The 21,419-nt window shown below is 49.7% G+C and overlaps 10 non-coding genes across 10 annotated transcripts; all 10 read left to right on the top strand.

Annotated features, from left to right (window-relative positions):
• Nucleotides 1–362: 362 nt before the first annotated feature.
• trnad-guc (transfer RNA aspartic acid (anticodon GUC)) lies at nt 363–434 on the top strand. Its single transcript has one exon. It is a non-coding gene; the product is annotated as a tRNA-Asp (tRNA).
• Nucleotides 435–2,365: 1,931 nt separating this feature from the next.
• Nucleotides 2,366–2,437, top strand: trnad-guc (transfer RNA aspartic acid (anticodon GUC)). The gene has a single exon. It is a non-coding gene; the product is annotated as a tRNA-Asp (tRNA).
• A 1,927-nt stretch (nt 2,438–4,364) lies between these two features.
• Nucleotides 4,365–4,436, top strand: trnad-guc (transfer RNA aspartic acid (anticodon GUC)). The gene has a single exon. It is a non-coding gene; the product is annotated as a tRNA-Asp (tRNA).
• A 1,765-nt stretch (nt 4,437–6,201) lies between these two features.
• Nucleotides 6,202–6,273, top strand: trnad-guc (transfer RNA aspartic acid (anticodon GUC)). Its single transcript has one exon. It is a non-coding gene; the product is annotated as a tRNA-Asp (tRNA).
• A 1,925-nt stretch (nt 6,274–8,198) lies between these two features.
• On the top strand, nt 8,199–8,270 carry trnad-guc (transfer RNA aspartic acid (anticodon GUC)). The gene has a single exon. It is a non-coding gene; the product is annotated as a tRNA-Asp (tRNA).
• Nucleotides 8,271–10,198: 1,928 nt separating this feature from the next.
• trnad-guc (transfer RNA aspartic acid (anticodon GUC)) lies at nt 10,199–10,270 on the top strand. The gene has a single exon. It is a non-coding gene; the product is annotated as a tRNA-Asp (tRNA).
• Nucleotides 10,271–12,198: 1,928 nt separating this feature from the next.
• On the top strand, nt 12,199–12,270 carry trnad-guc (transfer RNA aspartic acid (anticodon GUC)). Its single transcript has one exon. It is a non-coding gene; the product is annotated as a tRNA-Asp (tRNA).
• A 1,928-nt stretch (nt 12,271–14,198) lies between these two features.
• Nucleotides 14,199–14,270, top strand: trnad-guc (transfer RNA aspartic acid (anticodon GUC)). The gene has a single exon. It is a non-coding gene; the product is annotated as a tRNA-Asp (tRNA).
• A 3,926-nt stretch (nt 14,271–18,196) lies between these two features.
• Nucleotides 18,197–18,268, top strand: trnad-guc (transfer RNA aspartic acid (anticodon GUC)). Its single transcript has one exon. It is a non-coding gene; the product is annotated as a tRNA-Asp (tRNA).
• Nucleotides 18,269–20,196: 1,928 nt separating this feature from the next.
• Nucleotides 20,197–20,268, top strand: trnad-guc (transfer RNA aspartic acid (anticodon GUC)). Its single transcript has one exon. It is a non-coding gene; the product is annotated as a tRNA-Asp (tRNA).
• The last annotated feature ends 1,151 nt before the right edge of the window (nt 20,269–21,419 follow it).

Here is a 21,419-nt window from a genome sequence, read left to right as displayed (position 1 = left end):
TTCATGTTGAGTCCATTTGGCAGCGGGAATTGAAGCCAGGCTGCTGGATTTGTGCTGTATTCCAGGCCAGCGTATGAATCAGTTTGTCAGAAGCAGGTAACGGGAGAGCGCGTGGATCAGCAGCGGACCAAGTTTAACACAGATGGTAGGGCACAACGAAAAGGCTGTTTTACAGCAGCGGCGGATTACTTGAAAGATAGATATTCACACAATAAAACATGAAAACAACAATAACTGATATCTTAATCATCTCCACAGAGGTAGAAGATGATCTAAAGAAAAACTCAAATTGACAACAAATCAAGATTACACATAAGCACATTCTATCTAATACCCATGTCGCAGAGCGCAAAGCCGTGCAATCCTCGGTAGTATAGTGGTTAGTATCCCCGCCTGTCACGCGGGAGACCGGGGTTCAATTCCCCGCCGGGGAGTCGGCGGCATTTTGAGAGGCACGCACCATATCTCAATGCAGGAGTGCCCAATTCAAGTCCCGTTTGCTCCAAAGGCGTGCATTCACATGTCCGAGCGGCCTGCTCTTGCCAACAAACCAAACATGTCGTAGTCTCGATTCTGCTCTCCCTGGCAAACTTGTCCTTTCATCCATTTGAGACTTCCTGCTTTTTGACCACCAATCAAAACTGCCGTTCTGGAGAAGCGTCACTGGACCACAAACGTTGACTGCTTTCTTTCCCCCACTCCAGATGCTGACTTTCTCCAGCAATTTCTGTTTCCCATTCTGATTTTGTTGTTACTTCGTCCCGTCGGTGGCATATAACTCCCACGCAAACGGAGTGCAAATGAAAACCTTTAAGCAACCGGTAGCGACAAATGAATGTCAGGTTTCCCCGCTTCCTCCCTCCCTCCAATCAAAAAGGGGTCACTCCCCCTCAGAGTTTGGACCTGATCCTGCGATTAAGGTGACGCAACACCGTCCCCTGCTGCTGGCAGGCTGTACTACACCCACAGTGGAAAGTCCAAGTCATCTGAGTGGCATTGTCTGCTCTTCTCGATAGAAGGACAAAGCCCAGTGGCTGGGTTAACATGAAGGTCAACACAGAGGCAAGCTTGAGAAAGCACGTGCAGGAACTCCACCTACACTGTTGGCACCATAGAATCACCACAGTGTGGAAGCAGGCCATTCAGACGGACAGGTCCACACCGACCCTTCTGAAGAGAAACCCATGCAGATCCATGCTCGGCACTGAGGGATCCCAGCTGAAAATGTGTGTTGCTGGTCAAAGCACAGCAGGCCAGGCAGCATCTCAGGAATAGGGAATTCGACGTTTCGAGCATAAGCCCTTCAAAGTTCACCAGTTCCCAATGTTGGGGACGTCCAGAACCAGGGGTCACAGTCTCAGAATGAAGGGCAAGCGATTCTGGAAGAATTTTTCTCTCAGAGAGTGGTGAGCCTGTGGACTTGTCTCCCACAGGAAGATGCGGTTAAGACGGTTTGGGAGATACGTTCAATAGCGAGCCGGACGTGGAACTTGCAGCTAAAGTGATCCAGGGGTACGGAGAGGAAGCTGGAGTGGTCACTGAAATGGCATGTTCAGTCATGATGATCTTGAATGGTGGTGATGATGTCTCGAAGGGCTGAATGGAACGAGTGAGGAGTGCAGTTGCTGGAAATCAGAGTCTCGATTGGAGTGGTGCTGGAAAAACAAAGCAAGTCAGGCAGCATCCTGATTTTCCTGCTCCTCGGATGCTGCCTGACTTGAAGGGCTGAATGGCCTACTCCTGCACTTCTTTTCTATGTTTCCATGTTGAACGCATGGCTCAGAGACTGACGTGAGTTGGAAGTAAACCTGCGATTAACTGTTCGTCCTCACGATTTTATAAACATCAAGAAATTGTTGGCAAAGTGTTTCGACGTTTACAGTGGAGCTGATGCAGCGTGCAGTAAAGTCACCACCGTCCTCCAGGAGCACTGCTCTCTGATGAGGGGAGCGATTGATGGGTGGGAGTTGAAGCTGAGGGGACGAGCTTGAAAAGGGCAATCTTTCATGTTGAGTCCATTTGGCAGCGGGAATTGAAGCCAGGCTGCTGGATTTGTGCTGTATTCCAGGCCAGCGTATGAATCAGTTTGTCAGAAGCAGGTAACGGGAGAGCGCGTGGATCAGCAGCGGACCAAGTTTAACACAGATGGTAGGGCACAACGAAAAGGCTGTTTTACAGCAGCGGCGGATTACTTGAAAGATAGATATTCACAGAATAAAACATGAAAACAACAATAACTGATATCTTAATCATCTCCACAGAGGTAGAAGATGATCTAAAGAAAAACTCAAATTGACAACAAATCAAGATTACACATAAGCACATTCTATCTAATACCCATGTCGCAGAGCGCAAAGCCGTGCAATCCTCGGTAGTATAGTGGTTAGTATCCCCGCCTGTCACGCGGGAGACCGGGGTTCAATTCCCCGCCGGGGAGTCGGCGGCATTTTGAGAGGCACGCACCATATCTCAATGCAGGAGTGCCCAATTCAAGTCCCGTTTGCTCCAAAGGCGTGCATTCACATGTCCGAGCGGCCTGCTCTTGCCAACAAACCAAACATGTCGTAGTCTCGATTCTGCTCTCCCTGGCAAACTTGTCCTTTCATCCATTTGAGACTTCCTGCTTTTTGACCACCAATCAAAACTGCCGTTCTGGAGAAGCGTCACTGGACCACAAACGTTGACTGCTTTCTTCCCCCACTCCAGATGCTGACTTTCTCCAGCAATTTCTGTTTCCCATTCTGATTTTGTTGTTACTTCGTCCCGTCGGTGGGCATATAACTCCCACGCAAACGGAGTGCAAATGAAAACCTTTAAGCAACCGGTAGCGACAAATGAATGTCAGGTTCCCCGCTTCCTCCCTCCCTCCAATCAAAAAGGGGTCACTCCCCCTCAGAGTTTGGACCTGATCCTGCGATTAAGGTGACGCAACACCGTCCCCTGCTGCTGGCAGGCTGTACTACACCCACAGTGGAAAGTCCAAGTCATCTGAGTGGCATTGTCTGCTCTTCTCGATAGAAGGACAAAGCCCAGTGGCTGGGTTAACATGAAGGTCAACACAGAGGCAAGCTTGAGAAAGCACGTGCAGGAACTCCACCTACACTGTTGGCACCATAGAATCACCACAGTGTGGAAGCAGGCCATTCAGACGGACAGGTCCACACCGACCCTTCTGAAGAGAAACCCATGCAGATCCATGCTCGGCACTGAGGGATCCCAGCTGAAAATGTGTTGCTGGTCAAAGCACAGCAGGCCAGGCAGCATCTCAGGAATAGGGAATTCGACGTTTCGAGCATAAGCCCTTCAAAGTTCACCAGTTCCCAATGTTGGGGACGTCCAGAACCAGGGGTCACAGTCTCAGAATGAAGGGCAAGCGATTCTGGAAGAATTTTTCTCTCAGAGAGTGGTGAGCCTGTGGACTTGTCTCCCACAGGAAGATGCGGTTAAGACGGTTTGGGAGATACGTTCAATAGCGAGCCGGACGTGGAACTTGCAGCTAAAGTGATCCAGGGGTACGGAGAGGAAGCTGGAGTGGTCACTGAAATGGCATGTTCAGTCATGATGATCTTGAATGGTGGTGAGATGTCTCGAAGGGCTGAATGGAACGAGTGAGGAGTGCAGTTGCTGGAAATCAGAGTCTCGATTGGAGTGGTGCTGGAAAAACAAAGCAAGTCAGGCAGCATCCTGATTTTCCTGCTCCTCGGATGCTGCCTGACTTGAAGGGCTGAATGGCCTACTCCTGCACTTCTTTTCTATGTTTCCATGTTGAACGCATGGCTCAGAGACTGACGTGAGTTGGAAGTAAACCTGCGATTAACTGTTCGTCCTCACGATTTTATAAACATCAAGAAATTGTTGGCAAAGTGTTTCGACGTTTACAGTGGAGCTGATGCAGCGTGCAGTAAAGTCACCACCGTCCTCCAGGAGCACTGCTCTCTGATGAGGGAGCGATTGATGGGTGGGAGTTGAAGCTGAGGGGACGAGCTTGAAAAGGGCAATCTTTCATGTTGAGTCCATTTGGCAGCGGGAATTGAAGCCAGGCTGCTGGATTTGTGCTGTATTCCAGGCCAGCGTATGAATCAGTTTCAGAAGCAGGTAACGGGAGAGCGCGTGGATCAGCAGCGGACCAAGTTTAACACAGATGGTAGGGCACAACGAAAAGGCTGTTTTACAGCAGCGGCGGCGGATTACTTGAAAGATAGATATTCACACAATAAAACATGAAAACAACAATAACTGATATCTTAATCATCTCCACAGAGGTAGAAGATGATCTAAAGAAAAACTCAAATTGACAACAAATCAAGATTACACATAAGCACATTCTATCTAATACCCATGTCGCAGAGCGCAAAGCCGTGCAATCCTCGGTAGTATAGTGGTTAGTATCCCCGCCTGTCACGCGGGAGACCGGGGTTCAATTCCCCGCCGGGGAGTCGGCGGCATTTTGAGAGGCACGCACCATATCTCAATGCAGGAGTGCCCAATTCAAGTCCCGTTTGCTCCAAAGGCGTGCATTCACATGTCCGAGCGGCCTGCTCTTGCCAACAAACCAAACATGTCGTAGTCTCGATTCTGCTCTCCCTGGCAAACTTGTCCTTTCATCCATTTGAGACTTCCTGCTTTTTGACCACCAATCAAAACTGCCGGTAAGCAACCGGTAGCGACAAATGAATGTCAGGTTTCCCCGCTTCCTCCCTCCCTCCAATCAAAAAGGGGTCACTCCCCCTCAGAGTTTGGACCTGATCCTGCGATTAAGGTGACGCAACACCGTCCCCTGCTGCTGGCAGGCTGTACTACACCCACAGTGGAAAGTCCAAGTCATCTGAGTGGCATTGTCTGCTCTTCTCGATAGAAGGACAAAGCCCAGTGGCTGGGTTAACATGAAGGTCAACACAGAGGCAAGCTTGAGAAAGCACGTGCAGGAACTCCACCTACACTGTTGGCACCATAGAATCACCACAGTGTGGAAGCAGGCCATTCAGACGGACAGGTCCACACCGACCCTTCTGAAGAGAAACCCATGCAGATCCATGCTCGGCACTGAGGGATCCCAGCTGAAAATGTGTTGCTGGTCAAAGCACAGCAGGCCAGGCAGCATCTCAGGAATAGGGAATTCGACGTTTCGAGCATAAGCCCTTCAAAGTTCACCAGTTCCCAATGTTGGGGACGTCCAGAACCAGGGGTCACAGTCTCAGAATGAAGGGCAAGCGATTCTGGAAGAATTTTTCTCTCAGAGAGTGGTGAGCCTGTGGACTTGTCTCCCACAGGAAGATGCGGTTAAGACGGTTTGGGAGATACGTTCAATAGCGAGCCGGACGTGGAACTTGCAGCTAAAGTGATCCAGGGGTACGGAGAGGAAGCTGGAGTGGTCACTGAAATGGCATGTTCAGTCATGATGATCTTGAATGGTGGTGATGATGTCTCGAAGGGCTGAATGGAACGAGTGAGGAGTGCAGTTGCTGGAAATCAGAGTCTCGATTGGAGTGGTGCTGGAAAAACAAAGCAAGTCAGGCAGCATCCTGATTTTCCTGCTCCTCGGATGCTGCCTGACTTGAAGGGCTGAATGGCCTACTCCTGCACTTCTTTTCTATGTTTCCATGTTGAACGCATGGCTCAGAGACTGACGTGAGTTGGAAGTAAACCTGCGATTAACTGTTCGTCCTCACGATTTTATAAACATCAAGAAATTGTTGGCAAAGTGTTTCGACGTTTACAGTGGAGCTGATGCAGCGTGCAGTAAAGTCACCACCGTCCTCCAGGAGCACTGCTCTCTGATGAGGGAGCGATTGATGGGTGGGAGTTGAAGCTGAGGGGACGAGCTTGAAAAGGGCAATCTTTCATGTTGAGTCCATTTGGCAGCGGGAATTGAAGCCAGGCTGCTGGATTTGTGCTGTATTCCAGGCCAGCGTATGAATCAGTTTGTCAGAAGCAGGTAACGGGAGAGCGCGTGGATCAGCAGCGGACCAAGTTTAACACAGATGGTAGGGCACAACGAAAAGGCTGTTTTACAGCAGCGGCGGATTACTTGAAAGATAGATATTCACAGAATAAAACATGAAAACAACAATAACTGATATCTTAATCATCTCCACAGAGGTAGAAGATGATCTAAAGAAAAACTCAAATTGACAACAAATCAAGATTACACATAAGCACATTCTATCTAATACCCATGTCGCAGAGCGCAAAGCCGTGCAATCCTCGGTAGTATAGTGGTTAGTATCCCCGCCTGTCACGCGGGAGACCGGGGTTCAATTCCCCGCCGGGGAGTCGGCGGCATTTTGAGAGGCACGCACCATATCTCAATGCAGGAGTGCCCAATTCAAGTCCCGTTTGCTCCAAAGGCGTGCATTCACATGTCCGAGCGGCCTGCTCTTGCCAACAAACCAAACATGTCGTAGTCTCGATTCTGCTCTCCCTGGCAAACTTGTCCTTTCATCCATTTGAGACTTCCTGCTTTTTGACCACCAATCAAAACTGCCGTTCTGGAGAAGCGTCACTGGACCACAAACGTTGACTGCTTTCTTCCCCCACTCCAGATGCTGACTTTCTCCAGCAATTTCTGTTTCCCATTCTGATTTTGTTGTTACTTCGTCCCGTCGGTGGGCATATAACTCCCACGCAAACGGAGTGCAAATGAAAACCTTTAAGCAACCGGTAGCGACAAATGAATGTCAGGTTTCCCCGCTTCCTCCCTCCCTCCAATCAAAAAGGGGTCACTCCCCCTCAGAGTTTGGACCTGATCCTGCGATTAAGGTGACGCAACACCGTCCCCTGCTGCTGGCAGGCTGTACTACACCCACAGTGGAAAGTCCAAGTCATCTGAGTGGCATTGTCTGCTCTTCTCGATAGAAGGACAAAGCCCAGTGGCTGGGTTAACATGAAGGTCAACACAGAGGCAAGCTTGAGAAAGCACGTGCAGGAACTCCACCTACACTGTTGGCACCATAGAATCACCACAGTGTGGAAGCAGGCCATTCAGACGGACAGGTCCACACCGACCCTTCTGAAGAGAAACCCATGCAGATCCATGCTCGGCACTGAGGGATCCCAGCTGAAAATGTGTTGCTGGTCAAAGCACAGCAGGCCAGGCAGCATCTCAGGAATAGGGAATTCGACGTTTCGAGCATAAGCCCTTCAAAGTTCACCAGTTCCCAATGTTGGGGACGTCCAGAACCAGGGGTCACAGTCTCAGAATGAAGGGCAAGCGATTCTGGAAGAATTTTTCTCTCAGAGAGTGGTGAGCCTGTGGACTTGTCTCCCACAGGAAGATGCGGTTAAGACGGTTTGGGAGATACGTTCAATAGCGAGCCGGACGTGGAACTTGCAGCTAAAGTGATCCAGGGGTACGGAGAGGAAGCTGGAGTGGTCACTGAAATGGCATGTTCAGTCATGATGATCTTGAATGGTGGTGATGATGTCTCGAAGGGCTGAATGGAACGAGTGAGGAGTGCAGTTGCTGGAAATCAGAGTCTCGATTGGAGTGGTGCTGGAAAACAAAGCAAGTCAGGCAGCATCCTGATTTTCCTGCTCCTCGGATGCTGCCTGACTTGAAGGGCTGAATGGCCTACTCCTGCACTTCTTTTCTATGTTTCCATGTTGAACGCATGGCTCAGAGACTGACGTGAGTTGGAAGTAAACCTGCGATTAACTGTTCGTCCTCATGATTTTATAAACATCAAGAAATTGTTGGCAAAGTGTTTCGACGTTTACAGTGGAGCTGATGCAGCGTGCAGTAAAGTCACCACCGTCCTCCAGGAGCACTGCTCTCTGATGAGGGAGCGATTGATGGGTGGGAGTTGAAGCTGAGGGGACGAGCTTGAAAAGGGCAATCTTTCATGTTGAGTCCATTTGGCCGGGAATTGAAGCCAGGCTGCTGGATTTGTGCTGTATTCCAGGCCAGCGTATGAATCAGTTTGTCAGAAGCAGGTAACGGGAGAGCGCGTGGATCAGCAGCGGACCAAGTTTAACACAGATGGTAGGGCACAACGAAAAGGCTGTTTTACAGCAGCGGCGGATTACTTGAAAGATAGATATTCACAGAATAAAACATGAAAACAACAATAACTGATATCTTAATCATCTCCACAGAGGTAGAAGATGATCTAAAGAAAAACTCAAATTGACAACAAATCAAGATTACACATAAGCACATTCTATCTAATACCCATGTCGCAGAGCGCAAAGCCGTGCAATCCTCGGTAGTATAGTGGTTAGTATCCCCGCCTGTCACGCGGGAGACCGGGGTTCAATTCCCCGCCGGGGAGTCGGCGGCATTTTGAGAGGCACGCACCATATCTCAATGCAGGAGTGCCCAATTCAAGTCCCGTTTGCTCCAAAGGCGTGCATTCACATGTCCGAGCGGCCTGCTCTTGCCAACAAACCAAACATGTCGTAGTCTCGATTCTGCTCTCCCTGGCAAACTTGTCCTTTCATCCATTTGAGACTTCCTGCTTTTTTGACCACCAATCAAAACTGCCGTTCTGGAGAAGCGTCACTGGACCACAAACGTTGACTGCTTTCTTCCCCCACTCCAGATGCTGACTTTCTCCAGCAATTTCTGTTTCCCATTCTGATTTTGTTGTTACTTCGTCCCGTCGGTGGGCATATAACTCCCACGCAAACGGAGTGCAAATGAAAACCTTTAAGCAACCGGTAGCGACAAATGAATGTCAGGTTTCCCCGCTTCCTCCCTCCCTCCAATCAAAAAGGGGTCACTCCCCCTCAGAGTTTGGACCTGATCCTGCGATTAAGGTGACGCAACACCGTCCCCTGCTGCTGGCAGGCTGTACTACACCCACAGTGGAAAGTCCAAGTCATCTGAGTGGCATTGTCTGCTCTTCTCGATAGAAGGACAAAGCCCAGTGGCTGGGTTAACATGAAGGTCAACACAGAGGCAAGCTTGAGAAAGCACGTGCAGGAACTCCACCTACACTGTTGGCACCATAGAATCACCACAGTGTGGAAGCAGGCCATTCAGACGGACAGGTCCACACCGACCCTTCTGAAGAGAAACCCATGCAGATCCATGCTCGGCACTGAGGGATCCCAGCTGAAAATGTGTTGCTGGTCAAAGCACAGCAGGCCAGGCAGCATCTCAGGAATAGGGAATTCGACGTTTCGAGCATAAGCCCTTCAAAGTTCACCAGTTCCCAATGTTGGGGACGTCCAGAACCAGGGGTCACAGTCTCAGAATGAAGGGCAAGCGATTCTGGAAGAATTTTTCTCTCAGAGAGTGGTGAGCCTGTGGACTTGTCTCCCACAGGAAGATGCGGTTAAGACGGTTTGGGAGATACGTTCAATAGCGAGCCGGACGTGGAACTTGCAGCTAAAGTGATCCAGGGGTACGGAGAGGAAGCTGGAGTGGTCACTGAAATGGCATGTTCAGTCATGATGATCTTGAATGGTGGTGATGATGTCTCGAAGGGCTGAATGGAACGAGTGAGGAGTGCAGTTGCTGGAAATCAGAGTCTCGATTGGAGTGGTGCTGGAAAAACAAAGCAAGTCAGGCAGCATCCTGATTTTCCTGCTCCTCGGATGCTGCCTGACTTGAAGGGCTGAATGGCCTACTCCTGCACTTCTTTTCTATGTTTCCATGTTGAACGCATGGCTCAGAGACTGACGTGAGTTGGAAGTAAACCTGCGATTAACTGTTCGTCCTCATGATTTTATAAACATCAAGAAATTGTTGGCAAAGTGTTTCGACGTTTACAGTGGAGCTGATGCAGCGTGCAGTAAAGTCACCACCGTCCTCCAGGAGCACTGCTCTCTGATGAGGGAGCGATTGATGGGTGGGAGTTGAAGCTGAGGGGACGAGCTTGAAAAGGGCAATCTTTCATGTTGAGTCCATTTGGCAGCGGGAATTGAAGCCAGGCTGCTGGATTTGTGCTGTATTCCAGGCCAGCGTATGAATCAGTTTGTCAGAAGCAGGTAACGGAGAGCGCGTGGATCAGCAGCGGACCAAGTTTAACACAGATGGTAGGGCACAACGAAAAGGCTGTTTTACAGCAGCGGCGGATTACTTGAAAGATAGATATTCACAGAATAAAACATGAAAACAACAATAACTGATATCTTAATCATCTCCACAGAGGTAGAAGATGATCTAAAGAAAAACTCAAATTGACAACAAATCAAGATTACACATAAGCACATTCTATCTAATACCCATGTCGCAGAGCGCAAAGCCGTGCAATCCTCGGTAGTATAGTGGTTAGTATCCCCGCCTGTCACGCGGGAGACCGGGGTTCAATTCCCCGCCGGGGAGTCGGCGGCATTTTGAGAGGCACGCACCATATCTCAATGCAGGAGTGCCCAATTCAAGTCCCGTTTGCTCCAAAGGCGTGCATTCACATGTCCGAGCGGCCTGCTCTTGCCAACAAACCAAACATGTCGTAGTCTCGATTCTGCTCTCCCTGGCAAACTTGTCCTTTCATCCATTTGAGACTTCCTGCTTTTTGACCACCAATCAAAACTGCCGTTCTGGAGAAGCGTCACTGGACCACAAACGTTGACTGCTTTCTTCCCCCACTCCAGATGCTGACTTTCTCCAGCAATTTCTGTTTCCCATTCTGATTTTGTTGTTACTTCGTCCCGTCGGTGGGCATATAACTCCCACGCAAACGGAGTGCAAATGAAAACCTTTAAGCAACCGGTAGCGACAAATGAATGTCAGGTTTCCCCGCTTCCTCCCTCCCTCCAATCAAAAAGGGGTCACTCCCCCTCAGAGTTTGGACCTGATCCTGCGATTAAGGTGACGCAACACCGTCCCCTGCTGCTGGCAGGCTGTACTACACCCACAGTGGAAAGTCCAAGTCATCTGAGTGGCATTGTCTGCTCTTCTCGATAGAAGGACAAAGCCCAGTGGCTGGGTTAACATGAAGGTCAACACAGAGGCAAGCTTGAGAAAGCACGTGCAGGAACTCCACCTACACTGTTGGCACCATAGAATCACCACAGTGTGGAAGCAGGCCATTCAGACGGACAGGTCCACACCGACCCTTCTGAAGAGAAACCCATGCAGATCCATGCTCGGCACTGAGGGATCCCAGCTGAAAATGTGTTGCTGGTCAAAGCACAGCAGGCCAGGCAGCATCTCAGGAATAGGGAATTCGACGTTTCGAGCATAAGCCCTTCAAAGTTCACCAGTTCCCAATGTTGGGGACGTCCAGAACCAGGGGTCACAGTCTCAGAATGAAGGGCAAGCGATTCTGGAAGAATTTTTCTCTCAGAGAGTGGTGAGCCTGTGGACTTGTCTCCCACAGGAAGATGCGGTTAAGACGGTTTGGGAGATACGTTCAATAGCGAGCCGGACGTGGAACTTGCAGCTAAAGTGATCCAGGGGTACGGAGAGGAAGCTGGAGTGGTCACTGAAATGGCATGTTCAGTCATGATGATCTTGAATGGTGGTGATGATGTCTCGAAGGGCTGAATGGAACGAGTGAGGAGTGCAGTTGCTGGAAATCAGAGTCTCGATTGGAGTGGTGCTGGAAAAACAAAGCAAGTCAGGCAGCATCCTGATTTTCCTGCTCCTCGGATGCTGCCTGACTTGAAGGGCTGAATGGCCTACTCCTGCACTTCTTTTCTATGTTTCCATGTTGAACGCATGGCTCAGAGACTGACGTGAGTTGGAAGTAAACCTGCGATTAACTGTTCGTCCTCATGATTTTATAAACATCAAGAAATTGTTGGCAAAGTGTTTCGACGTTTACAGTGGAGCTGATGCAGCGTGCAGTAAAGTCACCACCGTCCTCCAGGAGCACTGCTCTCTGATGAGGGAGCGATTGATGGGTGGGAGTTGAAGCTGAGGGGACGAGCTTGAAAAGGGCAATCTTTCATGTTGAGTCCATTTGGCAGCGGGAATTGAAGCCAGGCTGCTGGATTTGTGCTGTATTCCAGGCCAGCGTATGAATCAGTTTGTCAGAAGCAGGTAACGGGAGAGCGCGTGGATCAGCAGCGGACCAAGTTTAACACAGATGGTAGGGCACAACGAAAAGGCTGTTTTACAGCAGCGGCGGATTACTTGAAAGATAGATATTCACAGAATAAAACATGAAAACAACAATAACTGATATCTTAATCATCTCCACAGAGGTAGAAGATGATCTAAAGAAAAACTCAAATTGACAACAAATCAAGATTACACATAAGCACATTCTATCTAATACCCATGTCGCAGAGCGCAAAGCCGTGCAATCCTCGGTAGTATAGTGGTTAGTATCCCCGCCTGTCACGCGGGAGACCGGGGTTCAATTCCCCGCCGGGGAGTCGGCGGCATTTTGAGAGGCACGCACCATATCTCAATGCAGGAGTGCCCAATTCAAGTCCCGTTTGCTCCAAAGGCGTGCATTCACATGTCCGAGCGGCCTGCTCTTGCCAACAAACCAAACATGTCGTAGTCTCGATTCTGCTCTCCCTGGCAAACTTGTCCTTTCATCCATTTGAGACTTCCTGCTTTTTGACCACCAATCAAAACTGCCGTTCTGGAGAAGCGTCACTGGACCACAAACGTTGACTGCTTTCTTCCCCCACTCCAGATGCTGACTTTCTCCAGCAATTTCTGTTTCCCATTCTGATTTTGTTGTTACTTCGTCCCGTCGGTGGGCATATAACTCCCACGCAAACGGAGTGCAAATGAAAACCTTTAAGCAACCGGTAGCGACAAATGAATGTCAGGTTTCCCCGCTTCCTCCCTCCCTCCAATCAAAAAGGGGTCACTCCCCCTCAGAGTTTGGACCTGATCCTGCGATTAAGGTGACGCAACACCGTCCCCTGCTGCTGGCAGGCTGTACTACACCCACAGTGGAAAGTCCAAGTCATCTGAGTGGCATTGTCTGCTCTTCTCGATAGAAGGACAAAGCCCAGTGGCTGGGTTAACATGAAGGTCAACACAGAGGCAAGCTTGAGAAAGCACGTGCAGGAACTCCACCTACACTGTTGGCACCATAGAATCACCACAGTGTGGAAGCAGGCCATTCAGACGGACAGGTCCACACCGACCCTTCTGAAGAGAAACCCATGCAGATCCATGCTCGGCACTGAGGGATCCCAGCTGAAAATGTGTTGCTGGTCAAAGCACAGCAGGCCAGGCAGCATCTCAGGAATAGGGAATTCGACGTTTCGAGCATAAGCCCTTCAAAGTTCACCAGTTCCCAATGTTGGGGACGTCCAGAACCAGGGGTCACAGTCTCAGAATGAAGGGCAAGCGATTCTGGAAGAATTTTTCTCTCAGAGAGTGGTGAGCCTGTGGACTTGTCTCCCACAGGAAGATGCGGTTAAGACGGTTTGGGAGATACGTTCAATAGCGAGCCGGACGTGGAACTTGCAGCTAAAGTGATCCAGGGGTACGGAGAGGAAGCTGGAGTGGTCACTGAAATGGCATGTTCAGTCATGATGATCTTGAATGGTGGTGATGATGTCTCGAAGGGCTGAATGGAACGAGTGAGGAGTGCAGTTGCTGGAAATCAGAGTCTCGATTGGAGTGGTGCTGGAAAAACAAAGCAAGTCAGGCAGCATCCTGATTTTCCTGCTCCTCGGATGCTGCCTGACTTGAAGGGCTGAATGGCCTACTCCTGCACTTCTTTTCTATGTTTCCATGTTGAACGCATGGCTCAGAGACTGACGTGAGTTGGAAGTAAACCTGCGATTAACTGTTCGTCCTCATGATTTTATAAACATCAAGAAATTGTTGGCAAAGTGTTTCGACGTTTACAGTGGAGCTGATGCAGCGTGCAGTAAAGTCACCACCGTCCTCCAGGAGCACTGCTCTCTGATGAGGGAGCGATTGATGGGTGGGAGTTGAAGCTGAGGGGACGAGCTTGAAAAGGGCAATCTTTCATGTTGAGTCCATTTGGCAGCGGGAATTGAAGCCAGGCTGCTGGATTTGTGCTGTATTCCAGGCCAGCGTATGAATCAGTTTGTCAGAAGCAGGTAACGGGAGAGCGCGTGGATCAGCAGCGGACCAAGTTTAACACAGATGGTAGGGCACAACGAAAAGGCTGTTTTACAGCAGCGGCGGATTACTTGAAAGATAGATATTCACAGAATAAAACATGAAAACAACAATAACTGATATCTTAATCATCTCCACAGAGGTAGAAGATGATCTAAAGAAAAACTCAAATTGACAACAAATCAAGATTACACATAAGCACATTCTATCTAATACCCATGTCGCAGAGCGCAAAGCCGTGCAATCCTCGGTAGTATAGTGGTTAGTATCCCCGCCTGTCACGCGGGAGACCGGGGTTCAATTCCCCGCCGGGGAGTCGGCGGCATTTTGAGAGGCACGCACCATATCTCAATGCAGGAGTGCCCAATTCAAGTCCCGTTTGCTCCAAAGGCGTGCATTCACATGTCCGAGCGGCCTGCTCTTGCCAACAAACCAAACATGTCGTAGTCTCGATTCTGCTCTCCCTGGCAAACTTGTCCTTTCATCCATTTGAGACTTCCTGCTTTTTGACCACCAATCAAAACTGCCGTTCTGGAGAAGCGTCACTGGACCACAAACGTTGACTGCTTTCTTCCCCCACTCCAGATGCTGACTTTCTCCAGCAATTTCTGTTTCCCATTCTGATTTTGTTGTTACTTCGTCCCGTCGGTGGGCATATAACTCCCACGCAAACGGAGTGCAAATGAAAACCTTTAAGCAACCGGTAGCGACAAATGAATGTCAGGTTTCCCCGCTTCCTCCCTCCCTCCAATCAAAAAGGGGTCACTCCCCCTCAGAGTTTGGACCTGATCCTGCGATTAAGGTGACGCAACACCGTCCCCTGCTGCTGGCAGGCTGTACTACACCCACAGTGGAAAGTCCAAGTCATCTGAGTGGCATTGTCTGCTCTTCTCGATAGAAGGACAAAGCCCAGTGGCTGGGTTAACATGAAGGTCAACACAGAGGCAAGCTTGAGAAAGCACGTGCAGGAACTCCACCTACACTGTTGGCACCATAGAATCACCACAGTGTGGAAGCAGGCCATTCAGACGGACAGGTCCACACCGACCCTTCTGAAGAGAAACCCATGCAGATCCATGCTCGGCACTGAGGGATCCCAGCTGAAAATGTGTTGCTGGTCAAAGCACAGCAGGCCAGGCAGCATCTCAGGAATAGGGAATTCGACGTTTCGAGCATAAGCCCTTCAAAGTTCACCAGTTCCCAATGTTGGGGACGTCCAGAACCAGGGGTCACAGTCTCAGAATGAAGGGCAAGCGATTCTGGAAGAATTTTTCTCTCAGAGAGTGGTGAGCCTGTGGACTTGTCTCCCACAGGAAGATGCGGTTAAGACGGTTTGGGAGATACGTTCAATAGCGAGCCGGACGTGGAACTTGCAGCTAAAGTGATCCAGGGGTACGGAGAGGAAGCTGGAGTGGTCACTGAAATGGCATGTTCAGTCATGATGATCTTGAATGGTGTGATGATGTCTCGAAGGGCTGAATGGAACGAGTGAGGAGTGCAGTTGCTGGAAATCAGAGTCTCGATTGGAGTGGTGCTGGAAAAACAAAGCAAGTCAGGCAGCATCCTGATTTTCCTGCTCCTCGGATGCTGCCTGACTTGAAGGGCTGAATGGCCTACTCCTGCACTTCTTTTCTATGTTTCCATGTTGAACGCATGGCTCAGAGACTGACGTGAGTTGGAAGTAAACCTGCGATTAACTGTTCGTCCTCACGATTTTATAAACATCAAGAAATTGTTGGCAAAGTGTTTCGACGTTTACAGTGGAGCTGATGCAGCGTGCAGTAAAGTCACCACCGTCCTCCAGGAGCACTGCTCTCTGATGAGGGAGCGATTGATGGGTGGGAGTTGAAGCTGAGGGGACGAGCTTGAAAAGGGCAATCTTTCATGTTGAGTCCATTTGGCAGCGGGAATTGAAGCCAGGCTGCTGGATTTGTGCTGTATTCCAGGCCAGCGTATGAATCAGTTTGTCAGAAGCAGGTAACGGGAGAGCGCGTGGATCAGCAGCGGACCAAGTTTAACACAGATGGTAGGGCACAACGAAAAGGCTGTTTTACAGCAGCGGCGGATTACTTGAAAGATAGATATTCACAGAATAAAACATGAAAACAACAATAACTGATATCTTAATCATCTCCACAGAGGTAGAAGATGATCTAAAGAAAAACTCAAATTGACAACAAATCAAGATTACACATAAGCACATTCTATCTAATACCCATGTCGCAGAGCGCAAAGCCGTGCAATCCTCGGTAGTATAGTGGTTAGTATCCCCGCCTGTCACGCGGGAGACCGGGTTCAATTCCCCGCCGGGGAGTCGGCGGCATTTTGAGAGGCACGCACCATATCTCAATGCAGGAGTGCCCAATTCAAGTCCCGTTTGCTCCAAAGGCGTGCATTCACATGTCCGAGCGGCCTGCTCTTGCCAACAAACCAAACATGTCGTAGTCTCGATTCTGCTCTCCCTGGCAAACTTGTCCTTTCATCCATTTGAGACTTCCTGCTTTTTGACCACCAATCAAAACTGCCGTTCTGGAGAAGCGTCACTGGACCACAAACGTTGACTGCTTTCTTCCCCCACTCCAGATGCTGACTTTCTCCAGCAATTTCTGTTTCCCATTCTGATTTTGTTGTTACTTCGTCCCGTCGGTGGGCATATAACTCCCACGCAAACGGAGTGCAAATGAAAACCTTTAAGCAACCGGTAGCGACAAATGAATGTCAGGTTTCCCCGCTTCCTCCCTCCCTCCAATCAAAAAGGGGTCACTCCCCCTCAGAGTTTGGACCTGATCCTGCGATTAAGGTGACGCAACACCGTCCCCTGCTGCTGGCAGGCTGTACTACACCCACAGTGGAAAGTCCAAGTCATCTGAGTGGCATTGTCTGCTCTTCTCGATAGAAGGACAAAGCCCAGTGGCTGGGTTAACATGAAGGTCAACACAGAGGCAAGCTTGAGAAAGCACGTGCAGGAACTCCACCTACACTGTTGGCACCATAGAATCACCACAGTGTGGAAGCAGGCCATTCAGACGGACAGGTCCACACCGACCCTTCTGAAGAGAAACCCATGCAGATCCATGCTCGGCACTGAGGGATCCCAGCTGAAAATGTGTTGCTGGTCAAAGCACAGCAGGCCAGGCAGCATCTCAGGAATAGGGAATTCGACGTTTCGAGCATAAGCCCTTCAAAGTTCACCAGTTCCCAATGTTGGGGACGTCCAGAACCAGGGGTCACAGTCTCAGAATGAAGGGCAAGCGATTCTGGAAGAATTTTTCTCTCAGAGAGTGGTGAGCCTGTGGACTTGTCTCCCACAGGAAGATGCGGTTAAGACGGTTTGGGAGATACGTTCAATAGCGAGCCGGACGTGGAACTTGCAGCTAAAGTGATCCAGGGGTACGGAGAGGAAGCTGGAGTGGTCACTGAAATGGCATGTTCAGTCATGATGATCTTGAATGGTGGTGATGATGTCTCGAAGGGCTGAATGGAACGAGTGAGGAGTGCAGTTGCTGGAAATCAGAGTCTCGATTGGAGTGGTGCTGGAAAAACAAAGCAAGTCAGGCAGCATCCTGATTTTCCTGCTCCTCGGATGCTGCCTGACTTGAAGGGCTGAATGGCCTACTCCTGCACTTCTTTTCTATGTTTCCATGTTGAACGCATGGCTCAGAGACTGACGTGAGTTGGAAGTAAACCTGCGATTAACTGTTCGTCCTCACGATTTTATAAACATCAAGAAATTGTTGGCAAAGTGTTTCGACGTTTACAGTGGAGCTGATGCAGCGTGCAGTAAAGTCACCACCGTCCTCCAGGAGCACTGCTCTCTGATGAGGGAGCGATTGATGGGTGGGAGTTGAAGCTGAGGGGACGAGCTTGAAAAGGGCAATCTTTCATGTTGAGTCCATTTGGCAGCGGGAATTGAAGCCAGGCTGCTGGATTTGTGCTGTATTCCAGGCCAGCGTATGAATCAGTTTGTCAGAAGCAGGTAACGGGAGAGCGCGTGGATCAGCAGCGGACCAAGTTTAACACAGATGGTAGGGCACAACGAAAAGGCTGTTTTACAGCAGCGGCGGATTACTTGAAAGATAGATATTCACAGAATAAAACATGAAAACAACAATAACTGATATCTTAATCATCTCCACAGAGGTAGAAGATGATCTAAAGAAAAACTCAAATTGACAACAAATCAAGATTACACATAAGCACATTCTATCTAATACCCATGTCGCAGAGCGCAAAGCCGTGCAATCCTCGGTAGTATAGTGGTTAGTATCCCCGCCTGTCACGCGGGAGACCGGGGTTCAATTCCCCGCCGGGGAGTCGGCGGCATTTTGAGAGGCACGCACCATATCTCAATGCAGGAGTGCCCAATTCAAGTCCCGTTTGCTCCAAAGGCGTGCATTCACATGTCCGAGCGGCCTGCTCTTGCCAACAAACCAAACATGTCGTAGTCTCGATTCTGCTCTCCCTGGCAAACTTGTCCTTTCATCCATTTGAGACTTCCTGCTTTTTGACCACCAATCAAAACTGCCGTTCTGGAGAAGCGTCACTGGACCACAAACGTTGACTGCTTTCTTCCCCCACTCCAGATGCTGACTTTCTCCAGCAATTTCTGTTTCCCATTCTGATTTTGTTGTTACTTCGTCCCGTCGGTGGGCATATAACTCCCACGCAAACGGAGTGCAAATGAAAACCTTTAAGCAACCGGTAGCGACAAATGAATGTCAGGTTTCCCCGCTTCCTCCCTCCCTCCAATCAAAAAGGGGTCACTCCCCCTCAGAGTTTGGACCTGATCCTGCGATTAAGGTGACGCAACACCGTCCCCTGCTGCTGGCAGGCTGTACTACACCCACAGTGGAAAGTCCAAGTCATCTGAGTGGCATTGTCTGCTCTTCTCGATAGAAGGACAAAGCCCAGTGGCTGGGTTAACATGAAGGTCAACACAGAGGCAAGCTTGAGAAAGCACGTGCAGGAACTCCACCTACACTGTTGGCACCATAGAATCACCACAGTGTGGAAGCAGGCCATTCAGACGGACAGGTCCACACCGACCCTTCTGAAGAGAAACCCATGCAGATCCATGCTCGGCACTGAGGGATCCCAGCTGAAAATGTGTTGCTGGTCAAAGCACAGCAGGCCAGGCAGCATCTCAGGAATAGGGAATTCGACGTTTCGAGCATAAGCCCTTCAAAGTTCACCAGTTCCCAATGTTGGGGACGTCCAGAACCAGGGGTCACAGTCTCAGAATGAAGGGCAAGCGATTCTGGAAGAATTTTTCTCTCAGAGAGTGGTGAGCCTGTGGACTTGTCTCCCACAGGAAGATGCGGTTAAGACGGTTTGGGAGATACGTTCAATAGCGAGCCGGACGTGGAACTTGCAGCTAAAGTGATCCAGGGGTACGGAGAGGAAGCTGGAGTGGTCACTGAAATGGCATGTTCAGTCATGATGATCTTGAATGGTGGTGATGATGTCTCGAAGGGCTGAATGGAACGAGTGAGGAGTGCAGTTGCTGGAAATCAGAGTCTCGATTGGAGTGGTGCTGGAAAAACAAAGCAAGTCAGGCAGCATCCTGATTTTCCTGCTCCTCGGATGCTGCCTGACTTGAAGGGCTGAATGGCCTACTCCTGCACTTCTTTTCTATGTTTCCATGTTGAACGCATGGCTCAGAGACTGACGTGAGTTGGAAGTAAACCTGCGATTAACTGTTCGTCCTCACGATTTTATAAACATCAAGAAATTGTTGGCAAAGTGTTTCGACGTTTACAGTGGAGCTGATGCAGCGTGCAGTAAAGTCACCACCGTCCTCCAGGAGCACTGCTCTCTGATGAGGGAGCGATTGATGGGTGGGAGTTGAAGCTGAGGGGACGAGCTTGAAAAGGGCAATCTTTCATGTTGAGTCCATTTGGCAGCGGGAATTGAAGCCAGGCTGCTGGATTTGTGCTGTATTCCAGGCCAGCGTATGAATCAGTTTGTCAGAAGCAGGTAACGGGAGAGCGCGTGGATCAGCAGCGGACCAAGTTTAACACAGATGGTAGGGCACAACGAAAAGGCTGTTTTACAGCAGCGGCGGATTACTTGAAAGATAGATATTCACAGAATAAAACATGAAAACAACAATAACTGATATCTTAATCATCTCCACAGAGGTAGAAGATGATCTAAAGAAAAACTCAAATTGACAACAAATCAAGATTACACATAAGCACATTCTATCTAATACCCATGTCGCAGAGCGCAAAGCCGTGCAATCCTCGGTAGTATAGTGGTTAGTATCCCCGCCTGTCACGCGGGAGACCGGGGTTCAATTCCCCGCCGGGGAGTCGGCGGCATTTTGAGAGGCACGCACCATATCTCAATGCAGGAGTGCCCAATTCAAGTCCCGTTTGCTCCAAAGGCGTGCATTCACATGTCCGAGCGGCCTGCTCTTGCCAACAAACCAAACATGTCGTAGTCTCGATTCTGCTCTCCCTGGCAAACTTGTCCTTTCATCCATTTGAGACTTCCTGCTTTTTGACCACCAATCAAAACTGCCGTTCTGGAGAAGCGTCACTGGACCACAAACGTTGACTGCTTTCTTCCCCCACTCCAGATGCTGACTTTCTCCAGCAATTTCTGTTTCCCATTCTGATTTTGTTGTTACTTCGTCCCGTCGGTGGGCATATAACTCCCACGCAAACGGAGTGCAAATGAAAACCTTTAAGCAACCGGTAGCGACAAATGAATGTCAGGTTTCCCCGCTTCCTCCCTCCCTCCAATCAAAAAGGGGTCACTCCCCCTCAGAGTTTGGACCTGATCCTGCGATTAAGGTGACGCAACACCGTCCCCTGCTGCTGGCAGGCTGTACTACACCCACAGTGGAAAGTCCAAGTCATCTGAGTGGCATTGTCTGCTCTTCTCGATAGAAGGACAAAGCCCAGTGGCTGGGTTAACATGAAGGTCAACACAGAGGCAAGCTTGAGAAAGCACGTGCAGGAACTCCACCTACACTGTTGGCACCATAGAATCACCACAGTGTGGAAGCAGGCCATTCAGACGGACAGGTCCACACCGACCCTTCTGAAGAGAAACCCATGCAGATCCATGCTCGGCACTGAGGGATCCCAGCTGAAAATGTGTTGCTGGTCAAAGCACAGCAGGCCAGGCAGCATCTCAGGAATAGGGAATTCGACGTTTCGAGCATAAGCCCTTCAAAGTTCACCAGTTCCCAATGTTGGGGACGTCCAGAACCAGGGGTCACAGTCTCAGAATGAAGGGCAAGCGATTCTGGAAGAATTTTTCTCTCAGAGAGTGGTGAGCCTGTGGACTTGTCTCCCACAGGAAGATGCGGTTAAGACGGTTTGGGAGATACGTTCAATAGCGAGCCGGACGTGGAACTTGCAGCTAAAGTGATCCAGGGGTACGGAGAGGAAGCTGGAGTGGTCACTGAAATGGCATGTTCAGTCATGATGATCTTGAATGGTGGTGATGATGT

Source organism: Hemiscyllium ocellatum, chromosome 35 (genome assembly GCF_020745735.1).
Source record: "Hemiscyllium ocellatum isolate sHemOce1 chromosome 35, sHemOce1.pat.X.cur, whole genome shotgun sequence".
Lineage (NCBI taxonomy): Eukaryota > Metazoa > Chordata > Chondrichthyes > Orectolobiformes > Hemiscylliidae > Hemiscyllium > Hemiscyllium ocellatum.
Note: the sequence above shows the minus strand (reverse complement) of the source record. Positions and strands in the feature narration are given on the sequence as shown.